This window comes from Schistocerca nitens, chromosome 1 (genome assembly GCF_023898315.1).
Source record: "Schistocerca nitens isolate TAMUIC-IGC-003100 chromosome 1, iqSchNite1.1, whole genome shotgun sequence".
NCBI classification, from domain to species: domain Eukaryota; kingdom Metazoa; phylum Arthropoda; class Insecta; order Orthoptera; family Acrididae; genus Schistocerca; species Schistocerca nitens.
In genome coordinates this window covers 239,214,029-239,239,853 of record NC_064614.1, presented here as the reverse complement: position 1 = coordinate 239,239,853, position 25,825 = coordinate 239,214,029, and the positions used below count along the sequence as shown (strand labels likewise).

The 25,825-nt window shown below is 42.9% G+C and overlaps 1 protein-coding gene across 1 annotated transcript in view; it reads left to right on the top strand.

Annotated features, from left to right (window-relative positions):
- The first annotated feature begins 24,255 nt into the window (after positions 1-24,255).
- The window catches only part of LOC126235203 (uncharacterized), a 90,200-nt gene continuing 88,630 nt past the window's right edge, over positions 24,256-25,825 (top strand). The window contains exon 1 of the mRNA XM_049943937.1: positions 24,256-24,503. The gene's annotated coding sequence lies outside the window, so the exon portion shown is untranslated. The remainder of the gene's footprint in view (positions 24,504-25,825) is intronic.

The window sequence follows — 25,825 nt, the reverse complement described above, 5'->3', positions numbered from 1 at the left end:
ACGTGAAAGCGAACCGGCAAAACTCTTAAGAGACAGCGGGAGCAGCCGGACTAGTTGTAAACTGGCGGGTTTCCCAGCGGGACACGCTGTCAGCCAGGCCACTTCGGGAGCGCGGCCGACAACAAAAGAAGGATGGCCGCAAACACTTTCCCTTATACCTGGAGCTAATGGGCGGCCGCCACGGGCGACCCTTTCCTCGAGGCAATGACCTGAGATGGGCGAGCGGTCCACCGCGCGGAAATCCAGCTCCTGGCAACGCACCACACGCACGCGACCGTGACGAGACGGCCGCGGTGAAACAAAACAAGGGGCGTGGAGCCTTTTGACAGGTACTGTCCAAAGAAACTTGCAGACGTCAACGACGCCTATCGATATTTCCTGACGGATGCGTACTGTCAAGCGACAGTAAATCATGGTTCGATGTTCTCTGGTCGCTAAGGGTGACACAAAGAAGAGCCATTAAGTGTCATCCTTGCCCAAGAATATCAACCTGGCGTGTCAATCGAGGATACCGCACGAATTTGACAACACAAACATGGAACCAAATCGAGATGTACGTGACACAGACCACCAAGAGAAACTTCATGAGAGGGCAGAGACGGCGGGATTGCACGCAACAGATGGACAAAAATCCCTACTGACAGCTGCGGCGACGTATAGATTATTAGTTTTATAAGATATAGAATTTTTTTTCGATAACCGCTTTGTAAAACATGTTTTTTCTCTTATAATTTTTTTTGCTTTTGCGGATTGTGCATTGTAATGTTCTGCTTTATAATACTGATGTTATTTCGCGTTTTTTTTAATTGCTGTGGCACCTTTGCTATTTTCATAAATTTTGCTTGTTAATGAACAGTCATAAATTTACCTGTGATCAGTTGGCTCTTGCAATGAGCAAATACTGGTGAACTCCATAAGGGTAACAACCAGAAATTGTTTTCATATTAATGACACAGGAACCATTGTTTTTACTTGCTGACCGAATTAGGTCTACACGATCTTTTAAATAGGTGTCACAGATTGTGTGTTTTTTTTTCTCTCTTTGAAATTGGTAGATTGTAAAGATGTTTGAAATTATTGTGTTTTAGCAAGTAGCTGGTGACCTTTTGCCTTTTCTTTACACTTTTGGTTTAAGTAGGGTGTGAGAAGCCTGCTTGGGAATGTCCTAGCATGGCCAGAAAATTCCCTGCACAGTCTTTTCCCGGAGCGTTGGGGTTATGAAAGGTCTCTGTTGGATTCCTTTCATGTTTAATTTCTCAAATTTGTTGTCTTTTATGGAATAAATTCCTCTTCTAAATTTACTGTGGCGTTTCTGACTATCTGGGAGGAGACTGAGTAGTGGAACGTGTTACTTTTACACGTAAACAAGAACGATCTGTCACACTACTACACTTGAAAACACAGTTAATATGTAATTCATGTCACACAGTCTCATACAGAACCTACATCCGCTTTCTGTGATATACAGTATATGATAAGATACTGTCATCCCCCTTCCCTTCTGTGTGAGAGGATGAATGATCAAATGTGTTTGTAGTTGCATGCTTGAGGGTAGCAGACAAGGCTGTCTGCTAGAGAACAGTAGGACCAACGTCGGAACAGGTAGCTACGGTTCCTAAAAGCAAAGAGGTTTCTATTCTTAGTATGGTCCGGTCCCTCCCTTGTCATGTTGGTATAGGAAGCTGCCCCTCTGGCCCCTTCCGTTTGTCTTTGTGAGCGACTCTGAGGGAGCACGCTGGGCAGTAGTAGGCAGTTGCAGTCTGGCGGTAGGCAGTGGCAGTCTGGCGGTGGCGAGCGTCTGAAATGGTAAGATCTCCGGCTAAGCGCGTGTCTGCTAAGTCCGTAGGACAATGGATTTGTTAAGTTCAGCCTAACTGAAAGTTTAATCACCGTGATTTCAGGTTTAGCTCTAAAATATCTAATGCTATCTTAAATTGCAGCGGAGTGTAATTCTCGTGTCAAGTTCAGATTATTTTGCGGTAGTTGCTTTGTCATTACTTTGTGAGACCAGTACCACGTGCTTATATAACTGTTTGACCCGTCAGGTTAACAGTAAGACGTTAGTAACCAGTTCAAGGTTTTTCTTTTGTCGATTGCTTTTCGATCTAATTTATTTTTATTATCTAAATTATTGTGGAGCTATACGCTTTCTGTAAACCAAGTTGACCACGTGAAGCATGTGGTGTAATCATCAAAGTAGCCCTCAGCTATTCTTCTTGGGAAGATTTCACAAAGAGTTAATATGAATTTAGTATACCAGTGTGTGGTAATTACATGACGGACAGGATTGTGCTACGAACGTAATTTCTTTGACTGAAAATTTGAATCTGTTGGTTGTGGTTAACTTTCTCTTGCATGTGTTTCAATGTTCTTTGTGTGTTGTTTTATGAATGCAGTGTTGTATCCAGTCTCCCAATCTTGGCTCCATATTTTATGTGTTCCGTAAGATTCCAATCTCACATTTTCACAATCGTAAATAAGGCACCAGCTCAGTTATAACTCACGTATAATATGCTGAAATTTCGATGATCAATCTTAAAAATAAATTTCCAAATATAAACTGATTTCTTTCGTTTTATTTAAATTCTCCTTTTATATATATATATATATTACCGGTTGTTGTATGACTGTAAAAGATTATAATCAATGTTAGTCTGATTGGTAATGTAGTAAACCTAGACTAGTTACCTGCTGAAACAGTTGCCCAGTAATCCACGGTTAACTTCTCCCCAGACAGCTCACGGCTTTTAACCCGCTTTCATTGGCTATTAGTAACGATTTCATACCAAAATTAAAGCTAAAACGTTACAACCTGTACAATAAGGTCAATCGGGATACCTAAATCATGCGCGAATTCGATGCCTCTGTTTCCCTAATTACAGAAGTACTCCCCTCATAAGTCAAATATGCTATCGACAAGATGAAAAAGGCACCGTTGCAGTTAGTAATGACCTCTCAGTCGAAAGTTTAAAGCTGACGGACTACGAATCTATACAGTATTTAGCTAAAATATTTTCGTATTGTTTGCACAGTGGAAAATTACCAAGAAATTAGAATAAAGTCAAAGTATTCCTACCACATAAGAAATGTAGTATTAAAGACATAAAGAACTATCGCCCTATCAGCCTCCTGTCCATACTGCACAAAGTATTTACTAGAATTTTGACTACCAGTTTGAACATTGCACTTGACCTGGACCAGCCCATTGAGCAAGCTGGGTTTCGCTCTGGGTTTAGTACAATCGATCATATCCTCACTCTACGCGAAACAATTAACAGGAAAAATGGGTATCGTCTACCTCTTCGTCTTACGTTCATTGATTTTGAAAAGGCATTTGATTCGATCAGTCACAGTTTCGAACCGAGCAAGACGAAGAACAGACCCGTATTAAAGTTTTATTCAGCACACACAAAAACTCCACGGAGTTTGTGAATGTAGCTGAAGAAACCAATGAATTTACCATCGAAAGTAATATGAAAGAGGGTGACTCCTCAGTTTTCAAATCCAAAATGTCGGCCGAGCTGCAGAAAGCCGCTTTTGAACAATGTATACTGCCAGTAATAAGTTATGACTGTGAGACATGGACCTCAAATGAATTCACTGTCAGAAAACTAGTAGTAGCCCAAAGAGGAATGGAAAGATCAATAGCGAGCTAGACACAGAGAGGCAGAAAGAAATCAGGCGATATCAGGCCAACAACAAAGATCAGTGACATAATGGAAAGAGACAAAACAATGGCAGTGGTCTGATGATGTCGCTTGACGAAAAGATGGCAAGTGGTCAAAACAAGTACTAGCCTGGAGCCAGATTTACCAGAAAAATCAAGAGGAAGAACACCGGATGGATGGGATAGAGACTCAAAAAGACAGCCGGACTGGACTGGTAACCGAAAGCTGAAGATGGGTAGAAATGGAAAGACCTGCAGGGATCCTATGTTGCATGCCGACTCAAAGAGGCTACGTCGCCAAGTGATTGAATTTCCTCATCCTGAAAAGGTCACTGTGTGGCGCGTGTTTACGGCATCATTGTCATAGGGCCATACTTTTTCGAAGAGACAGGTGCTTCCTGTCCTGTTACCTGTACAGTCATTGGTAAGCGCTATGAGTGTCTTTTGCACAACCACGTCATTCCAGCTCTCCAAGAGTGTTGATGTGTGGATGGGATCATTTTTACGTAAGATGGCGCACCTCCACTCATAGCAAATGCAGTTAAGCAGCTGCTGAAACGCCATTTAGGAAATGCTAGACTCATCAGCCGCCATTTACCTACAGTCTGGCCTTCCCGATCACCTGATCTTAATCTGTGTGACTTTTGGGTTTGGGGCTATCTGAAAGATGTTGTGTTCAGTGCGCCGATTGCAAACTTAGCTGAATTGAAGGCACGCATTGCGCAACGCGTATTGAACGTGACTCCAGAAACAGTTCGATCAGTTGTGGAACACGCTGTTTCTCGATTCCAACTTGTTACAGAAAATGGTGGACAGCGTATTGAACATGTTTTGCGCTGGTCACACGGAAATATTAATACTCCGATTTGATTTTGATTGATGGTTTTTATGCGATTTTTGGCCTCAGGACAATTAAAAACCGATTTTTACCATCCAATGTGATATGACCTTGCCGTGGTGGATGGGGTTACGTAACTAACAGTATCACACCTGTACATCCATGCTCACTGATTAGTACATTTTTTTCACGTCTTACGTACACCTTAGGCATTGTTGTATGATTCATTTGTCATCTGTAGTCGACCACTATTAAATTACGATGCTTACATCGCCATCTATTTCTACATTTTTTAATTATTTATTTTTCTTCTCCCATACGTTTTCCCCCTTCTCCGATAGTCTTCCGTTGCAATTTGACGTCATTTGGAACAAATGTTGCATGGGACAACGGGGGCCATATTATGACGTTGGTTTTTTGTTGCTAGGTGGGTTCGCGTCAGAGATATGAAGGTCAACTTCGGGTTTTTAAATGGGATGCTATGGTGTGGTACTTATTTTCTGATAGCTTAGTAGCTCGGTGCAGGCTTTTGTTGAAGTTTCGAGGACATACCTTCACCGAGGAGTCAAGCAGTATATTGCTCCCTCCTACAACCGTACAAAATTAATCGTCGGTAAAGCAGATGCCAGACTGAGATGCATTGGAAAAATCCTAAGAAAATGCAGTCTGAAAACAAAGGAAGTGGGTTACAGAACACTTGTTCGCCCACTGCTTGAATACTGCTCACCGGTGTGGGATCCGTACCAGATAGGGTTGATAGAAGAGATAGAGAAGATCCTACGAACAGCAGCGTTCTTCGTTACAGGATCATTTAGCAATCGCGAAAGCGTTACGGAGATGATAGATAAACTCCAGTGGAAGACTCTACAAGAGAGACGCTCAGTAGCTCGGTACGGGCTTTTGTTGAAGTTTCGAGAACATACCTTCACCGAGGAGTCAAGCAGTATATTGATCCCTCCTACGAATATCTCGCGAGGAGACCATGAGGATAAGATCAGAGAGATTACAGTCCACATAGAAGCATACCGACAATCTTCCTTTCCACGAACAACACGACACTGGAATAGAACGGAGAACAGATAGAGGTACTCAAAGTACCCTCCGGCACACACCGTCAGGTGGCTTCCGGAGTATGGATGTGGATGTAGATGTAGATGTGTAATACTAAGGGCTTTGAAGGTCAACGAAGGTCAAAAAGGTGGCATGAACGTCCATTTACAGAAAGTGTTCGAAGTGCTGCAATTTTCTTATCAGGGATTGAGTGGTATTCCTTATCATTTCGGCACTTATCGAAGCACATGCTCTGGCAATTCTCTCTCCTATATCGTGCAAATAGTAAATATTCGCCAAATACGGCGTATCCATCTAGCGTGCCATTGACATGTAAACACCATTCGACGGTTTCGCATTACAACACTGACAGGAACAGCAAGACTAGTATCGTCGAATCAAGCGAATGTGAATGACGTATTCCTTCGAAGACCAAGTCGATTTGCTTCTCATTTACGGAGAATCCCAACGAATTTCAGTGAGAGCTAGAGACTTATAGGCTGAAAGATATCCTCAAAGTACTCATCCTACACGTTGTACATTTAAATATGTGTATCATAAACTGAGAACAACTGGATCTTTAACGCATCGGTATCTGGGAAAGGAAAATTACTAAAGAGGAAACGGAAATTGGTACTCTTGCCACTGTTCAAATGGTTCAAATGGCTCTGAGCACTATGGGACTTAACATCTGAGGTCATCAGCCCCTAGACGTAAAACTACGTAAACTTAACTTACCTACGGACATCACACACAGCCATGCCCGAGGCTGGATTCGAACCTGCGACCGTAGCAGCAGCGCGGTTCCATACTGAAGCACCTAGAACCGCTCGGGCACAACGGCCGGCTATTGCCACTGTGGTTCGAGATCCTTGTGTTAGTTCGCGTCAAATCCCAAGGGAATCTGGCATGAGCCGGAGTAGTGTTGTTTGTATTTTGTATCACCATAAATATCATCCTTACCATATCAGTCTCCACCAAGAATTAACTGATACGGATTATATGGGCTGCATTGAATTCTGCCGATTGGCTCAAATTCAGATTCAGTGGGATGACATTTATTAATTTGATTTTATTTACTGACGCTTCTACATTCAGAAACCATGGAAATGTTAATTTACATAACATGCATTGTTGTGCGACTGAAAATCCGTGTTGGCTGCGTTATGTTGCACACCAAAAACCGTGGTCGGTGAATGTATGGTGTGGGATTCTGGAGGACAAAATTACAGGCCCCTATTTCATCGAAGAAAATCTTAATTGTAGGAAGTACACCACATTCCTGCAAGAAACATTAGGTCCGTTATTGGAAGAAGTACCTTTAGGAACAAGGAACAGATTGTGGTATTAACATGATAGGTGTCCGGCACATTTTTTGCTGATGGCTAGAAATGAGTTGCAGAGACTGTTCCCAAATCATTGGATTGGATGCGGAGGAGATTTGTCGTGGCCGGCTCGTTCGAGAAACTTGATGCCTCTGATTTTTTCTTGTGTGGATTCGTAAAAAGACATTGTTTTTAAAGATATTCCAACTAAACCTGAAGATATGCGAGAGAGAATTGTCAAAGCATGTGCTTCGACAAGTGGAGATGCGCTAAGGAAACCACTCTATTCATGACAAGGAGATTGCAGCACTGCATTGACACCAATGGTCATGACTTCGAACGCCTTCTGTAAATGGATGTTCGAGCCACCTTTGTGACCTTCGTTGACCTTCAAAGACTTTACTGTTGCACATCGTAGAATTCGTCTCGATAGCTGCTATCGGAAAATAAGTACCAAACTACAGGATTTCATTTAAAAAAAACAAAGTTGACGTTAATATTTCTGACGAGACCCCCCCCCTCCCCCCCCCCCCCCCCCCCCCCCACACACACACACACAACATTTGTTCCAAAAACTTTTCAGCTACTATCATACTTTCAGAGTTATTCTTGGTGGCAATAGTTAGTGACTCACCCTGCATATATATATATATTTCACCCGCACACAACATGTTGTTGGAGCCCTTGTCGTGTGCGCGGTATTTTACCGGTAAAAAGTTTCAAGACATAGCTCTACTGTAGAGAGGTACTACTTCCAAATCATGTATTTTAACTGGTATGAAGTTGACGACATAAACATTCTGAAGAAGATAGTTTTAAAACGGTCGAAATCATGGTAAACGTTTAATAAACGTGCATTTTACAGCTATTTGGCTTTTAATTCCACTCCGTTGAAACACTTTTTATTTGTCGATTACAGCGCCACCTGCCACGAATGGAAAATCACGGCTTGAGTAAAACGTACAATTTTTCTGCAGTAGGATCCGAACATAAAATAAATATGGATGGGGGATTCTCATTTCAAAATACAAAGTTGACCCTGCTCACGTAGGAGGGGTGGTTAAGAGGTGGGCAGTTGTAGCACACTATGATATCCCCTTTACTAACATGAACTTCTCACTTAGAACTTTTTCTCGTACAATGCGGAGTTTTCGAGATATTTAGTTGTCTCAGGTTCAAACAAACACCCTGTCTTGTTAGTTTCTGCGGTGGCTGGCCGGCAAACAGGTTTTATGTCTAAGACTGTACGCAAAATTTTGATCTTTTTCTTATTATATTTGTTAACTTTTCTACTTTCAGATATAGTTCAGTATTAGATCTTAATCTGTACTCTGATTCACCGCTGCTTTTGGGTCCTGGTATTTTTTTTAGGATTCTTCTTTCAGCTTTTTCTAATTTTTCAAGCTCTCGCTTTCGCAGTGTTTCAGTTTTGTTCCAGGATAAAGATTTTATAGCATATAGTTTCTTGTTAGTTGAAAGGCCATCTCCATTTTATGTATTCAAGTTTCTCTCGCTGTCTTTTGCTTCATGGCTATTTTCATACATATTCCTAAATATTTAGGATTTTTTATGCACATTTTTGTAGGATTTTCAAAATGAACAGCTACACAGCCTGAAAATATGAAGCACCTACACGGGATGGTAGAATGTCGACGTACCTACACGGATGTACACACTATCGGCAGTAAGGTAACTGATCAGAGTTGCAGTGTCTGTGACGGTTACAACGGGCACCAGAGTCCGTTAGTGTTGTTGTTAGCAGGACTTATAGGGCGTGAACAGCATGAGATGACGAGTAATACCTGTGAAGAACATGGAGAAGCCGAATATTCCTGTGACACAGCGTTATCAGCAATAGACAGAGTTTGAGAGCGGCCCCAATGCGGTCATTCATTCGGTCGACTGATGGATCGTGCAGTATCCAGGTCTTTGGGGTCGAATGTGACAGCTGCTCTATATTGGACTGCATCAGGAAGTGAGGACAGGCAGACTCGTCAAAGTTCCGGTCGACCTCGTCTGACAATCACAAACGAGGATCGCCATATTGTACACCAATCATATCGTAACCACTTCAGATCTGTGTCTGCCTTCCGAGAACAACTAATTGACTCCCTGCAACATTCTGCGTCAATCCGCATCGAGACCGGCAGCAACAGGTCTAGGGAATTCGCATCCCACGCGTAGGCCACTGTTAAAACCACAACACAAACAACTGTGTCTGGAGTAGTGCTGTGATCAGGAATGATGAACTGCTGTTGGATGGCGTCTCACTATTTTCAGTGACGAATCACACTTCTGCACTAGCCCATAGTCGACGAGGATGGTTGCGACCTGGCAGGTTGGGGGAGGGGGGGGTCCATTCTTCAATTGTTCTGATACAGAAGAATAGTGTTGCTTGTGACGTCGTGGTGTGGAGAGCCTCTTGGTATGGCTTCAGGTCACAGCTGGTAGTGATTTCGGGTAGTCTGACAGAAATGCATCACGGACAGCCTGCGAACCCATGTGCTAATACTCATGTGACAGTATCGTCGTGGCACTTTTCAACAGGAAAATACTCGTCCACACATGGTACCTTTCTCTACGAACTGTGTGATGTTGAGGTGCTTCCTTCGCCAGTGAAATCCGCTTACCTGGCCCTTTCAGAACATGCGTGGGACCTCATCCCAGTGCCAATACCCAGGATATCAAGGGTCAAGCAAATTTGTGTGCCAGAATGTCTCTAGAGAGCCTACAACGGATTTGACATCCATCAAAAGGGAATCAGTGCATGCTATCGGACTTGAGAGGGTGCAACATCATTTGATAAGTGGGCTGATACTGCCGAGTTGTTTGAAAATTTGACCGATTTTATAGTCTCTATTGTAACATCACGTACCACCTCAATCCGTGAGGCTTGATATTGTCGTGCGGTAGCGTTCTCGCTTCCCACGCCCGGGTTCCCGGGTTCGATTCCCGGCGGGGTCAGGGATTTTCTCTGCCTCGTGATGGCTGGGTGTTGTGTGCTGTCCTTAGGTTAGTTAGGTTTAAGTAGTTCTAGGGGACTTATGACCACAGCAGTTGAGTCCCATAGTGCTCAGAGCCATTTGAACCATTTGAACCAGCCATTTAGCTTGATATCGTTTCCTCCACCCATTCTGGCTGATTCATTCTTTTGTCAGGCAGAGTAGATTCGGTGAATCTAATATTGGTTGACTTTCTTTGTGTGATATATCTGGACTCTAAGACAGTTGCTAGTAAAGCACAGTGACATGCTATCGTTAAAACTGAAGTATTATCAAAGATCTTTCCATTACGAACCAAAGCAGTTGCCGACATTTGCAGTGAAGATGTTTTATTTACGAGGGACGTTCACTGTAATGCAACAAAATTTTTCATCTGCCAGTTTCCGTTCAAAAAAGCGTAATATGTTGTGAGGCGCCGTGGAATATTCCCGCTTCATTCCTTACGGTTTCACGAAGTTCTGATAGGTGGTGTGTCTATATGTAGCCCTCAAAATGGTGTCTATAACGGAGGTGCGTTCCAAGCAGAGAACTGTCATTGAGTTTCTTTTGATGGAAAACCAGGACATCGCAGATATTCATAGGCGCTTGCAGAATGTCTATGGAGACTTGGCAGAGAACAAAAGCACGGTGAGTCGTTGGGCGAGGCATCTGTCATCATTGTAACAAAGTCGCGCAAACTTGATCGATCTTCGGCGTGCCGGCTTGCCGCACACAGTTATCACTCCTGCGATGTTGGAAAGTGCGAACACTCTCATTCGAGATGATCGACGGATCACAATGTAACACCTCTCTGTTCAAATGGACACCTCTGTTGGAAGTACCGATACACTCTGAAACCATTTGGGGTCTTCAGAGCTGTTTTCCTGCCGAGTTCCTTGTCACCTTACAGAAGAGTGTAAAGAACAACGGAGGACCATTCTGTGCTGAACTACTTGAATGTTATGAGACTGATCGTGAAAAGAAAAAGTTAAAAACCACATCCTCAGCTGGTAAAGTCATGACAGTCTTATGGGGCTCTGAAGGGGTTGTTCTGTTTGGTATCCTGCCTCGTGATGCAACAATCAGCTTGTAAGTGTATTGTGCTACCCCCAAGAAAGTGAAGAAACGAATTCAAAGTGTTCATCACCACAAAAATATGTGATGGAAATACTGAATCGAACAACACACTTCTATTTCAGTGGAGGGAAGATACACCATATCGGATTTGCTGATGACATAATAATGACAATAATAATAAAAATCCCGTGTGGCCGATAGAGGAAACCCTCCCCCATATGGATGGTACCGTGGAAATCAAATACTTGTGGTGAACCAAATACTAACACAATCCTGAACGGCTACTCAATCCGTTGAACCCAAAATCCAGACACATCTGAGTGAAAATCACCGCTACTCTGGTCACCGTCTGTTAGCTCAATGAGCTTGGCTGAAAATATTTGCTTCCAAAGGCTTCAACACCCTCTGGTCCTGTCCGGTCCTGGTATCACCCAGGCCAAACCAATGAAACACAAGAAAACATGAGCTATGCAAGCAAAGGTAACTTTACCCCAGGTGGTACACAACCTGGCCACCGATAGGCGGCAGTTGGATTTTCGCACTCTGGGGAGTCCAGGTTAGCACGGCAGAGAATATCGAAGATCTCTGGTAAATTTCCCTACAAGCAGAAAACATTCATTTGAAAACTAAACATCGATACATTGATCCAAACAAGAAACCTAAATAATCTCACAAAAGAAATCGTCCGCCCAAAAATTCTCATCCTTGCTCTTCAAGAACCACGATTAATTGACAATTAAAACTTGCATTACGGAAACCATGGCATCTTCAAAATACAACAAAAGGTAGCGAAACTCGCACCAATCCTCGGCATTGCATTTCTCGAACACAGATCTATCAACAACTCTGTCGAAGAAATCACACCCATCAACAATCGAGTTATGACTATGCTCATTCAGAGCCCCTATAAAAAATATACACTCATAAATGCACATGCCCCCACCAACATCGAAAATAAGGAAAACACCGAAAATGTCGAAAAATTGTGGAACACACTCGAAAATACTATGAGCAAAATTTACCAAGATGACGTGAAAATACTAATGGGAGGCTTCAACTCTCTATTTGGGACAGAAAAAACCTGTAGAAAAATCATTGGTACAAATTCAACACACCGAAACGCTTAGACCAACAGCACACGTCTGACTGACATTTGCCAACAATTCAACCACAAAAGAATGTCTTCCCACTTAGGAAGTAGCCTGTTCCCAAGAAACATGTTTGGCTACCAGGTGCAAGCTGCTTTCGTTCCCCTTTCGAGACTCGCTGAAAGCCAGATTTTTAATTCTTTTGTAGCAGAGCTCCAAGCAGGCAGATACAAACGCAATAAGGGAATCGTAAGACAACGCGCCTTGCTACTTTCAGTAACCCTTAGTGTCAGAGCGAAAACCTTACGGTACTGCCAAATTCATAATGACGACATATTTTTGTTGTTGTGAATACATAATTATATCTATGAAATGCCACTTTTCATAATAATAGCGGATGATACAGGAAATGAAGTAAATACGGATCTTTTCGAAGTCAAAAGTCGGTAATGTCCTACTAATTCGTGTTAAAATACGCTCAATCGTCTCACAGATACTTAATGCGTTATTAAGATAGTCTGCCGTCGTGATGTTTCTGTAGTAAGCTGAATTTATTTTGTATTAGTACAGTGAATATTTTAATTGGATTTTCCGATAGTTTACTAAACGCAACAGTAATCATCAATGAGAAATTAATCAGCAAAAGAATTTTCTTTCACGATATCTAAAACGATCTGACAATGCTAAAGTTGTTTACAAATTCTACGCCAGTAGAAACCTACTGGTTTCAACGATATAATTATACCAGAGTAGTTTTAAGAGTATTTTCGTCTAGAAATGAATTGCGTCGACGGTTGATCGATCAAGAGCGGGAAAGGTAAAGCTTAACGAATATGTGACGAGAGGGACAAGTGCTTGAGAGAGGACTTCTCTATCAATACAAGTGCCTGAGAGACGACTTTAATTTCAATCTCCTGGATAGTTTTGTTTCTCAAATCAAGAAGTGCGTTATCATGCAGTAGAACATGTGATGTAGTTGTGTTGCTCGATTTTCTTACGCTGAGACCGAAAGGTGTCTCAGTTGTTGGCAACAAATTCCAGCTGTGTTTTGGTAGAATTCGTAGCCCAAAACTCACTTTTGGAGCTATCAGATGTAAAATATTATGTTCACACTACTCTTTGCTCGAGTTTATGTCTTTTGGAGGGGCTCAGCCTTTCATTTCTTCTTAGGAAGTTAATGATAAAGGCATCATAACACGTCACCAGTTACAGTACTGCATACGAATGCTCAATGAGCGACCTGATGACGTTCAATAATAGTCACTCCGTTGATTTTTGTTGTTTCGAATTAGAGCATGTAGTACTCGTACACCAGACTTCTGAACTTTGCCTGTTGAATGCAAATGTCGCATGATGGTAAAATGGTAATCTATCACATATATCAGTAGTCGAGACTTGCTTAATGTGGAAAATCATTGATGCCAGAACGATCTTTGTTGAAACAAGAATATCTTTTTCTGGCGTATTTTTCCCAAAAGCACTCGCTCCACACACAATTCAAATCTTTCTAGCTGCCTCCTCTGCATTCACCCCTCTGTTATACCAAAAGTAAACGTTGCGTTGCAGATGTTACACCTATTTCCACTTGCGACTCAATTTTACAATGCTTAACTGTAGTTCATGATTCTCAAGTATGCAAAATCCAATGCTTAACTGCAAGATGATAACTAGAACTTCAAATTCGAAAATGACAGTTGATACATACACTGACAGCGTCGCGCCGCGTTCACCTGAGCGGTGCCGGATTTCAGGCGGCGGGTGGCGCCTGGCCGGTGGCCGGTAGCCGCTGCAGCGCGAGGAAACGCTCGAGCGTAAGCTGTTATGATCGCGACGCAGCCACGAGCTGTCCTGCGGAATTGTTTCTGGAATACTTGTTATTGCTGGTGGGTAGAATGTTAAGCGAATTATCTTTGATGTTCAGTCAGACTCATAACTTTAGACCGACTGTGGAAAAAAAAAAAAAAAAAAACAGTTGGACGCGAACAGGCGACTGCAAGCTTAGAACGCACGACGCTTGCCACTAGACCACGGGCTCACATAGTCCGACAACGTCTCGGAAGTAGACAATACTTCCTCCTAACACTTCCGCATCTTACAGTGTTGCCAGATTGTGCATATGGCCGGACTTAGAGTTGTCAGGGGCGGTCAGTTTTATTGGCCACCTTAAATGAATGACTCGGACTTAGTCTCTGTGGCGGCCGGCCGGCGGTCAGTTTTATTGTCTAAGACTGTACGTGACTGCATCAAGTAGTACGCTACTAATGCTGTAACCAAACATTAATGGTTTGTTTTTGCTACTCATCCACATTAACAGGGCTGTAGGATGGTTAGGGAACAACAGTCCGATGAAGTTCAATTGGTTCAAATGGCTCTGAGCACTATGGGACTTAACTTCTAAGGTCATCAGTCCCCTAGAACATAGAACTACTTAAAGCTAACTAACCTAAGGACATCACACACATCCATGCCCGAGGCAGGATTCGAACCTGCGACCGTAGCGGTCGCGCGGTTCCAGACTGTAGCGCCTTTAACCGCTTGGCCACCACGGCCGGCATCCGATGAAGTCCTGTGAGCCGATGTCATATGTGCAGACCTATGTGAGATGTTGCTTGCTCATGGGGAAGGAGAAGTTCTTTTGTATTTTTGTGGTGATGAACACTTTGAATTCGTTTCTTCACTTTCTTGGGGGTAGCACAATACACTTACAAGCTGATTGTTGCATCACGAGGCAGGATACCAAACAGAACAACCCCTTCAGAGCCCCATAAGACTGTCATGACTTTACCAGCTGAGGATGTGGTTTTTAACTTTTTCTTTTCACGATCAGTCTCATAACATTCAAGTAGTTCAGCACAGAATGGTCCTCCGTTGTTCTTTACACTCTTCTGTAAGGTGACAAGGAACTCGGCAGGAAAACAGCTCTGAAGACCCCATATGGTTTCAGAGTGTATCGGTACTTCCAACAGAGGTGTCCATTTGAACAGAGAAGTGTTACATTGTGATCCGTCGATCATCTCGAATGAGAGTGTCCGCACTTTCCAACATCGCAGGCCGGCACGCCGAAGATCGATCAAGTTTGCGCGACTTTGTTACAATGATGACAGATGCCTCGCCCAACGACTCACCGTGCTTTTGTTCTCTGCCAAGTCTCCATAGACATTCTGCAAGCGCCTATGAATATCTGCGATGTCCTGGTTTTCCATCAAAAGAAACTCAATGACAGTTCTCTGCTTGGAACGCACCTCCGTTATAGACACCATTTTGAGGGCTACATATAGACACACCACCTATCAGAACTTCGTGAAACCGTAAGGAATGAAGCGGGAATATTCCACGGCGCCTCACAACATATTACGCTTTTTTGAACGGAAACTGGCAGATGAAAAATTTTGTTGCATTACAGTGAACGTCCCTCGTAAATAAAACATCTTCACTGCAAATGTCGGCAACTGCTTTGGTTCGTAATGGAAAGATCTTTGATAATACTTCAGTTTTAACGACAGCATGTCACTGTGCTTTACTAGCAACTGTCTTAGAGTCCAGATATATCACACAAAGAAAGTCAACCAATATTAGATTCACCGAATCTACTCTGCCTGACAAAAGAATGAATCAGCCAGAATGGGTGGAGGAAACGATATCAAGCTAAATGGCTGGTTCAAATGGTTCAAATGGCTCTGAGCACTATGGGACTCAACTGCTGTGGTCATAAGTCCCCTAGAACTACTTAAACCTAACTAACCTAAGGACAGCACACAACACCCAGCCATCACGAGGCAGAGAAAATCCCTGACCCCGCCGGGAATCGAACCCGGGAACCCGGGCGTGAGAAGCGACAACGCTGCCGCTCGACCACGAGTTGCGGGCAAAGCGATATGAAATGGGACAAGGATTGTTGCAGAAAAGGTGAATGGTTGACTTCAGTTTATTGGATGCATTTTAGGAAAGTGTTTTTCATCTGTAAAGGAGACTACATATAGGATGCTGGTGCAACCTGTTCTTGAATACTGCTCGAGTGTTTGGTATCCGTACCAGGTCATATTGATAGAGGACATCGGAGCAGTTCAGAACTGGACTTCTAGATTTCTTACCGGTAAGTTCCAACAACAGGTAAGTGTTCCAGAGATGTTCCGGGAACTCAAATGGGAATCCCTGGAGGGAAGGCGACGTACTTTTCAGGGAACACTGTTGAGAAAATTTAGAGAACCAGCATTTGAACCTGACTGCCGAATAATTCTGCTGCCGCCAACATACATTGCACGTAAGGACCGCAAAAATAAGAGACAAAAAATTAGGGCTCATATGCAGGCATGTAGACAGTCGTTTTCCCCCTTACTCTGTTTTTTAGTGAAACAGGAAAGCAAATGACTAGTAATGGTGCACAGTACCACACATCGTATGGTGGCTTGCAGAGTATCTACGTAGATGGAGATGTAGATCTAGCACCTTCCGACTTCCACCTGTTTGGTCCAATTGCTGTAAGACATAAAGAGTACGACGCCCGGCTGGTCCCAGCGGAGGTTCGAGTCCTCCCTTGGGCATGGGTGTGTGTGTGTGTTTGTCCTTAGGATAATTTAGTTTAAGTAGTGTGTAAGCTTAGGTACTGATGATCTTAGCAGTTAAGTCCCATAAGATTTCGCACACAGTTGAGTCCGACGCCGACCAGTGGAGTGGTACCATGCAGGCATACACGCCCTCCGAGTAATGACCGGTTCCCACTAGGGCTGTCGCGCGTCAAAACCGCGCGGCAGCGGCGTTGTTGCCATGGAAACGCCGTCAGCGGCGCGGCACAGCGGGTCTGCGTCGCGGTTTGCCCATGTCGAAGCGCGGCCGCTGCCGCTGTCGCGGCCGCGTGCTGCACTCCGGGTCCGCGCGGCCAACCACAGAACGCGCAGAGCCTGACTTCAGGTACGGAAACGCGGATCACACGAACTTCCGCCGAACCGCTGGCCAGGACGCAGCGGCAGCTATGAAATACTTATCATCCGATTTCAAGAAAACTATTCGGTAGAAAAAATTTGATTCTTGTGCATGTTACAGCCTGATATCTTCTCTCAATGAAGGACCGAATTTCTTTTCGTTATACGTCGTGGTTACTTGCTGTATCGCATTTACGTAAATCGTTACACGAAATTTTAGTGAGTGTGCAGAGGTAAAAATTTCGTAAACGGTTCAAGAAATTGAAACTTTCTTTTTTTTTTTTTTTTTGCAAACGATAAATTGTAAAAAGTCATGTATTTCTGCGCATGATAAATATCCAAAATCTATGTATCTATAGAGATATGAAAGTAACTACAGTTTTTCAGAATGGATAGATGAATTTTCTTAAATGACATTTAATACCATGTGGAACGAGAATTTCAGTGACATGGAAGACGTTAATATTTACAGTATTCTATATAGACTTACAGAAGTTAAACCGAAACTAATTTGCTGGTATTTCATAAAATGTAATTTGCTAAGTATCTACAGCTATTGATTATTTCCTTTGGTAAGTGACAAACGTTTTTTTCTTGCCCCAGTGTAATTTATTTGTTCAAGACGCGTTTCGCCTTTTACTTGAAGGCATCTTCGGTGGAATCTAGAATGATTCAGTTTTGATTTGATATGTGATCCTTGCAGATTATAAAACAGTTCACATCTTTTTTTACGTGAATAACTGATTACTTACAGTTAATCGAGTTTTTGGCGGACATCTGCGTTCCTCCTCACCTGCTCACATGCTGGAGGTTCAATTAAAACATAGATTATGGAACATAACCAAATTTTCATGTTCGCTCTGCTTTCTTCTGTCACTAGTTGTAGGCATTTTACCGAAATCTCTGATTTAAAGTCGTAACTACAGTGTGATCACCTCATGTCCCTTCCTGTATGGTTTGTTTATGTACATGTTGCCAACCTAAAGAATTATATGCTGAAAACTAATGTATGTTTATTTCTGTCCTCCTTATATCCGTACGTGTGTGTGGCTAGCCAGTGAGGTAGTTATACTGTAGAAGGTTGACAGTGAATGCAGTAGTTGTCAGACAGTGGTTGGAAGGTTTGGTGTTCAGCTGATTTCAGCTGTGGTTCAAATGTTTTGTGGAGGAGTTCATGTAAGAGTAAATTCACTGCTTACACTAATAGATAAAATAGTAGAATAACATTTCAACAGATGATAATTATCAGAATACTAGCACCCAACCCCTTTGTTCTCACTCTTACATGAACTATTCCACAAGATGTTTAAATCAAAATTCGAATCAGCTGACCACGAAAACTTTCAACTACGCTATGGCATACGTTTACTACATTCACATTCAATTTCTTCAGCTCAGCATGGCTAACTACACGCACATATAAGGAGATATAAAGAAAACAGAATGAACAGAGTTTAGTTTACAGCATACGATTCGTTAGGTTGGCAACGTGTAAGTAAACAAACCAAATAAGAAGAGACATAAATTTAACACACAGTAGTTACGACTCTAAATCAGTTTTTGGTAAAATACTCGCATATAGTGACAGAAGAATGATTATGCTCCTCACCAATTAGCGCAAAGAACATAAAAATTGTGAAGGAGAAAGTTTGTAATGTGAAATTAATGTGCTTACGTCTCGTAAGTGATATTGTAGTGCGATCGACAGCCTGTGACCAAATGAGTGGAATCGCAGACTCCAGCCAAAAATTCTATAAACTGTCAGTAATCACTTATTCACTTAAAAAAAAAAGACCTAAACTGTTTCATGATCTACAAATAACACAAAGCGCCACTGGAAGCGCCTTAAAGTAAAAGGCGAAAAGCGTATAGAACAAACAAAATACATCACATGAAGAAAATGACGTTTGTTAGTTACAAAACGAATATTTCCTTGCTTTATGCAGGTGATGGCCACGTAAACAAATTTCTTATTTATTATTTCGTTTTGCCTTAAGATACTTTGTTTATTTGCAACATTTAGAATACTTTATAATTGCATGTAATAACATTTGATTGCCAGTTACTCTTTCCAGCATCGCTAAAACAGTCCTTACAGTCAGATGTATAGTTTTTGATAAGTCGATTTCTTTTACCGAATGTTTTTACTTTCTTGATTGAATCTTTCTGTCAAATACCTTGGCTTAAAGCATCAAATATAACATTCTGTGAATCATTTTCATTATCCATAAAGTCTCACTGATCATGGTCTTGCAAGTAGTTATGAAGGACCAGTCAGAATAATTGCTTTTACAGTTACCATTTTAAGCGTTATAATCCAATTGCCGATTCCATACTTGATTACCAAAATACCGTATTTATTTTATGTTTAACCTGCTTTCCCCCACAAAAACGGTACTTAAAAATAGTTTCATACGACGTTCGTGCATCCTTTAATATGCTTGTGAATGGTCACATGGTATCTGATGCCAACGGAAAAGCCTCCACTGCACAAGAAACGTATGCGAGCATATGTAAAATTGCATTATGATACATTTGCCACTGATGACTTCTACATAGTTTGAGAACTGCCAGTGCAATCGAAAGTCATGGATAATACGTAACCAGTCATTGGCTGTTGTTTCATGAAGGAATATGTCTTATGGAAAACGCTACAAATGGCAGAGTGGCCGTAACAGTAATTAAACTTCATCATTTGCTGACAGTCGCCATAAGAAAACTGCATTCAGTTGTAACTTTTACCTAACATAAGGCTGTTTGCAGAGACTAATAGAGATGTATACACAAATACATCACACTTATATTTGCTATGGGCTACATTAAACAAATATTCTGGCAACTGACCTTCCTAATGAAAAGTGATTTTATTTGCTGTTGCGCTGTATAAACAAGAAATACAATTCGTCTGTGTGTTGATAGAGTGTTCCACAGTAGTCTGTCCTCTACAGGCCTCTTCATTTCTACATAACTACTGCATGCTACATCCATTCTAATCTGCTTACCGTTGGAAAGCCTTGGTCTCACTCTACCGTTTAGCTTCCAGTACCAAACTAATGATTCTCTTGTAGTCAAGTTGTGCCATAATTTCCTCTTCCTCCTCTACTTAATTCCGCACCTCTTCTTTAGTTACACGATCCTTGTATATAATCTTCAGCATTCATATTTATCACCACGTTTTGAAAGCGCCCATTCTCTTCTTGACAGAACTGTTGATCGTCCACGATTTACTTACATACAAGGCTACACTCAGCACAAGTACCTATGTAAAATAATACCCAACCATTAGAATTTATATTCGATGTGAACAAATTTTCTTTTTCAGAACGCTTTTTTGCTATTGACAGTCTTCATTTTATATCCTCTCTACCTCCGCCTTCTCAATCACTGCTTCCCTTTCAAGTCACTGAAGTCTTAGAAATGCAGTTTGGTTTCTGTACAAGTTGTAGATAATTTGTGTCCCTGTGTTTTATCGATGACACCTCCAGAGCTTCAAAGAATGTTTTTCAATTAAGACGGTTCAAATGGCTCTTAGCACTATGCGACTTAACTTCTGAGGTCATCAGTCGCCTAGAACTCAGAACTAATTAAACCTAACTAACCATGCCCGAGGCAGGATTCGAACCTGCGACCGTAGACTGTAGCGCCTAGACCCGCACGGCCACTCCGACCGGCAATTAAGATGGTAAAAAACTTTCTCTAAACACACGAATGCTATGAACACAATTTTGCAGTTCTTCAGTCTATCTACTTAGCTAAGTTGTAGAATCAGTATTGCCTTGCGTGTTAAGACATTTCACAAGAATCTAACGTTGTGCTTATGTTAGTTTGTGTAACCCCTCCCCCTCTTCTCTCTACATATTCCTTCCACTTTCTAGCCTTCTCTTACTTGCTTAGTTCTGGCTTGCCCAATGAGTTCTTGACAGTTGCTTCTCCTTTGAGCAAAGGTTTCTTTCTTCTTTCTCATTTTCATTCTCCTTTGTTTTCCAGTTCAACTAAATACTTAGGGATTACAATTACAAATAACCTAAATTGGAACGATCACATAGATAATATTGTGTGTAGAGCAAACCAAAGACTGCGATTCATTGGTGGAACACTTAGAAGGTGCAACAGGTCTACCAAAGAGACTGCTTACACTACGCTTGTCCGCTCTATTCTAGAGTACTGTTGTGAGGTGTGGGATCCACATCAGGTGGGACTGACGGATGACATCGAAAAAGTACAAAGAAGGGCAGCTTGTTGTGTATTATCGCGAAATAGGGGAGATAGTGCCACAGACATGATACGTGAATTGGAGTGGCAATCATGAAAACAAAGGCGTTTTTCTTTGCGCCGGGATCTTCTCATGAAATTTCAATCACCAGTTTGCGATTTTGTACTCTCTGCCGACTTCATGTTTAGACATTTCTGTTTCCCATGGCCCACTTTATTTGCTGCATTTTTATATTTTTCTCTCTTGTCAATTAAATGTAATATATCACGTTGTATCCAACGATTTCTACTGTACCTTTCACCCGTTCACGTACTCTGCTTCATTCACCACTTCTTCTCTCAAAGATATCCATTCGTATCCTAGCGGATTCCTTTCTCTGTTTCAGTCAGTCGTTGCCTTACAGTAATTTTAAGATTATGGAAAAACTGTGGGTCTTGACTTATTCAAGTTCCATCTCCTTAATTTGCTATCACTAGTTGTAAACTGCATCTCGTAACCAATAACTTATTGTTGGTTTGCGTCTGCACCGGGAAATGTTTTACAATTTAAAATCTTGTTTCGAAAACTCTGTTCCAAATATGTATTATTCTTTCGTGATTTATTAGAGATGGGGCCCCTCCACACCCGCACCAACGTGGTGATCAGACCAAACGTTCTACTGTCACCTCGGTCAACATGTTAGTTGTGTAGTAAGTGGATCACAGGATGCTGGGCTGTAATGTTATCCGTGCGTCTGGGTAAGACTACGCATTAACACGGTCCATCAGGCGATAGATAGTAAACGAAACGCGAGTGAGGGTAGCGATTTGAAGAGGAGAGGGAAAAAAGTGACAAGGCTTGTGCCGTGGGAAAAAAACCTCTGCGACAGTGGGATGGGTAGTAAGAGCAGTAGTGGCTTACTAGCTGCGATAGTTCATGCAAGGTTGGATTTGTTAGTATGGGTATCATGCATCATTACCGTGGCAAGCGATGGCGATGTATCCCAGTTGCTGCAGTCGCTACATTGCTGGATCAATCTAGATCGTTATATAGTGGTGGGAGATCGGCCATAGATCATCTCACTGTGTGTGTGGGGGGAGGGGGGGTGGGAGCTTGTCTGCATGCAGTCTACGGTACGGCTTCCCTTCGTGGTGCCAGTTATTCGGCAGAGTGTTCCAGCTGCAGCTGGATATCCAGTAATGGCGTCTGATTAACAGGGGCTCACCTTTACCGTTGTGTTTGCGTGTGCTTGGCCATAGATGTTAGGTCCTTACAAGTATGTCTTTTATGTTTGCATCTATGGTTGTGGTCGTAGTTCCTCAGATACAGAATAGACGGGTTCTGCGAATGTCTGGAATTTCTGTATAGTGTTGTGGTGAGTTTGTGGATTACCTCCGTGACAGTCTCAAGTCGGTATTCCCGGTGAAGGTCCGCGATGCGAGTGTATCGTGGAGCATTGCTTATGATTTTGAGTACTTTGTTTTGTATGAGCTGCAGACGGCGAAGGCGTGTAGGCGCAGCGTATCCCCAGACAGGACCTGCGTATGTCATCAGGGGTCGAATAAGTGTCATGTACATGGACATCGACACCCTTCTGTTCAGTGTGCTACGCCTGTTGAGCATAGGGTAGAGCTGTTTGAGCCTCGCGCTAGCTCGGTTGGTCAAGTGTTGTATGTGGTCCCCCCAGAGTAATTTCCGGTCCAGCCAGACACCGAGGTATTTGACTTTCTCACGGAAACGTGTTGGGCGTGCATGTAGAGTTATTGGTCTCCAGTATCGGTGTTTGCGCAGTTGCTTCGGTCTTCTAGTGAACAGAACTCTAACACGCCATTTCTCCAACCAAGGCTCAGCCACTCTGAGTGCAGTCTGTAAGCGTGACGTAATGTCTGACGGTTTCCAATCTTGCGCGAGGATGGCTGTGTCATCCGCATAGAGTTCCATCGTTGTGTTATGTGTGGTTGGAAGATCGTTTATGTAGAGGTTAAACAGTAGGGGCCCTAGGATGTTTCCCTGGGATACTCCCGCGTGTATACCGTGTCGTGTTGATTGTTTTCCCTGCACGTCAGTGTTGAAACTCCTGTCTGTGAGGTATGAGTGTATTAGACGCACTAGCCCGTCGGGGAAACCCGCGTCGCTGAGTTTGCGAATGAGGCGGTTGTGACATAGATGGGCGAAAGCCTTTTCGATGTCCAGGAACACCACCCCTAAACAAGGTGCTGGCGATGATTACATTATGCTCTGTGCGAAATTCTATCAGGTGGCTTCCACTTTCATCCCTTCCCCCCAAACCTTTGTGTTCTTACTCTTTTCCTGTACCTGCTACCGTATCACATTTTAAATTTTTGTCACGCTTAACTATCTGAATAATCTGTTTTAAAGTAAATTGTTTCAGTGTGTTAGGAGAGAGTGAACAATCATGAACGGTGGTCATGAAATCTGTTTATGGTGAAATGAGAAAACATGAATAATGAAATATGTGAAAGAGCACAGTGTACAGAAAATGAAAAATTGGTATATCCTCACCCAACTTCGTCTTTCCTTCATGTAGGTGTAAGATATAGTTAATCAGACCCACCGGGCGTTTCAGTGGGTCCCGCCCCGTACCTCAGTGGCTGTCCATCATTGGCTACCGCTAGAGTCTGCCGCTTCCAGATGGGAACGCCAATTCCGCGAGCCGCCGCGTCAAAGCGGAAAACGCTTGCCGCTGCCGTTGCCGCACGCCGCGCTGTAGTGGGAACCGGCCTTAAGGTGCCGTAAGAGCGTTGCATTGAACGGAGAAACATAGGGTTTTGCAGTCAGAATAGCGGTGAATAATATGATGTTTTGGAATCCGGAATAAAATCTACCTGCTTTCAGAAAGAAAGGTGTTGCAACAATTATTGAACGGACCTTCTCCATCCTCGTGGCAATGGACGAGTATTATTGCGATCATTAATAGAGACGTGGGCCACAATTGTCGCGAGTGTATACACGCTACGTCAGGGACACTCGTACGTTTGCGACCACGGCAGCGAGCGGAAAACTCCCGCCGGCAGCGGGTATCGCCGTTTCGGCGCCCGACTGACGCATCGCAGTCCAGCTGCCAGGCTATTTATACAGCGCCGCGCAGTGGCACACCGCCGCACGCCATCGCCGCTGCCACTCTCGCGACCTCAGTACCTGGCATCGCGGCCGTGGCATTGTTCTCGCGGGGGACCCTGAGGAACGGAACCACAGGGGCGCCATCCCCAGGGCGCGCTCTCGCCAGCCGTCAGCTACGTCGACTGAGCAGATCCTATTCGGCGGGCATACTGCGCAGCTGGAATACTTCCACTAGACAAACTCAGAGTGAGCAGTGACAGCAGCAAGGACACTCGTCGCTTCAAGGTAACCTACCAGACGTTCTTAAACAAACAAACAGGTGCTCAAGAAGCAAATTGGAGTAAGTTGACAGTTCCTTACTCTATTTCATTCCATTCATCTTTCCCTATTGTTCTGGCGGTACCGCCAGTGCGCCTACAGTAATGACCGACACAGCATGTCTGTTTGAAAATACAGTGGGTCATAAAAGTGTGTAAGTATGCTGTTTAGGTTTTTATGTTGGTAACGACACGTAGCGCTCTGTGTGAAAATCACTGACTGCGCTGTGTGCAGTCTGTGGCTAGTTGGAGTCATTGTTGGAATATTCGCTTGTGTAGTGTTGGACAGTTGGATGTGAACAACGCGTTGCGTTGCGCAGTTGGGGGTGAGCCGTCAGCAGTGGTGGATGTGGGGAGAAGAGAGAGATGCCAGAGTTTTGAGAGGTTACTATAAGTGGACGACCTGGACGTGTGTCCACGAGAAAAAGCAGATTTGTAAAGATGGATGTCACGAATTGATATATGACTTTTGAACATTATTAAGGTAAATACATTGTTTGTTCTCTATCAAACTCTTTCATTTGCTAACTATGCCTATCAGTAGTTACTGCCTTCAGTAGTTAGAAACTTTAATTTAGTTGGCAGCATTGCCGTTCGCTGTATTGCAGCAGTTCGAGTAACGAAGATTTTTGTGTTCAAAAGTAATCATATGTACAGGGTGGTCCATTGATCGTGACCGGGCCAAACATCTCACGAAATAAGCGTCAAACGATAAACTACAAAGAACGAAACTTGTCTAGCTTGAAGGGGGAAACCAGATGGCGCTATGGTTGGCGCTATGGATGGCGCTATGGATGGCGCTGTCATAGGTCAAATGGATATGAACTGCGTTTTTTTTAAATAGGAACCCCTATTTCTATTACATATTCATGACGTACGTAAAGAAATATGAATGTTTTAGTTGGACCACTTTTTTCACTTTGTGATTGATGCTAATAGTCACAAACAAATGGCTCACAGTTTTAGACGAACGGTTGGTAACAGGTAGGTATTTTAAATTAAAATACAGAACGTAGGTACGTTTGAACATTTTATTTCGGTTGTTCCAATGTGATACATGTTCCTTTGTGAACTTATCATTTCTGACAACGCATGCTGTTACAACGTGACTACCTGTAAATACCACATTAATGCAATAAATGCTCAAAATGATGTCCGTCAACCTCAATGCAATGGACAATACATGTAACGACATTACTCTCAACAGCGAGTAGTTCGCCTTCCGTAATGTTCGCACTTGCATTGACAATGCGCTGACGAATGTTGTCAGGCGTTGTCGGTGGATCACGA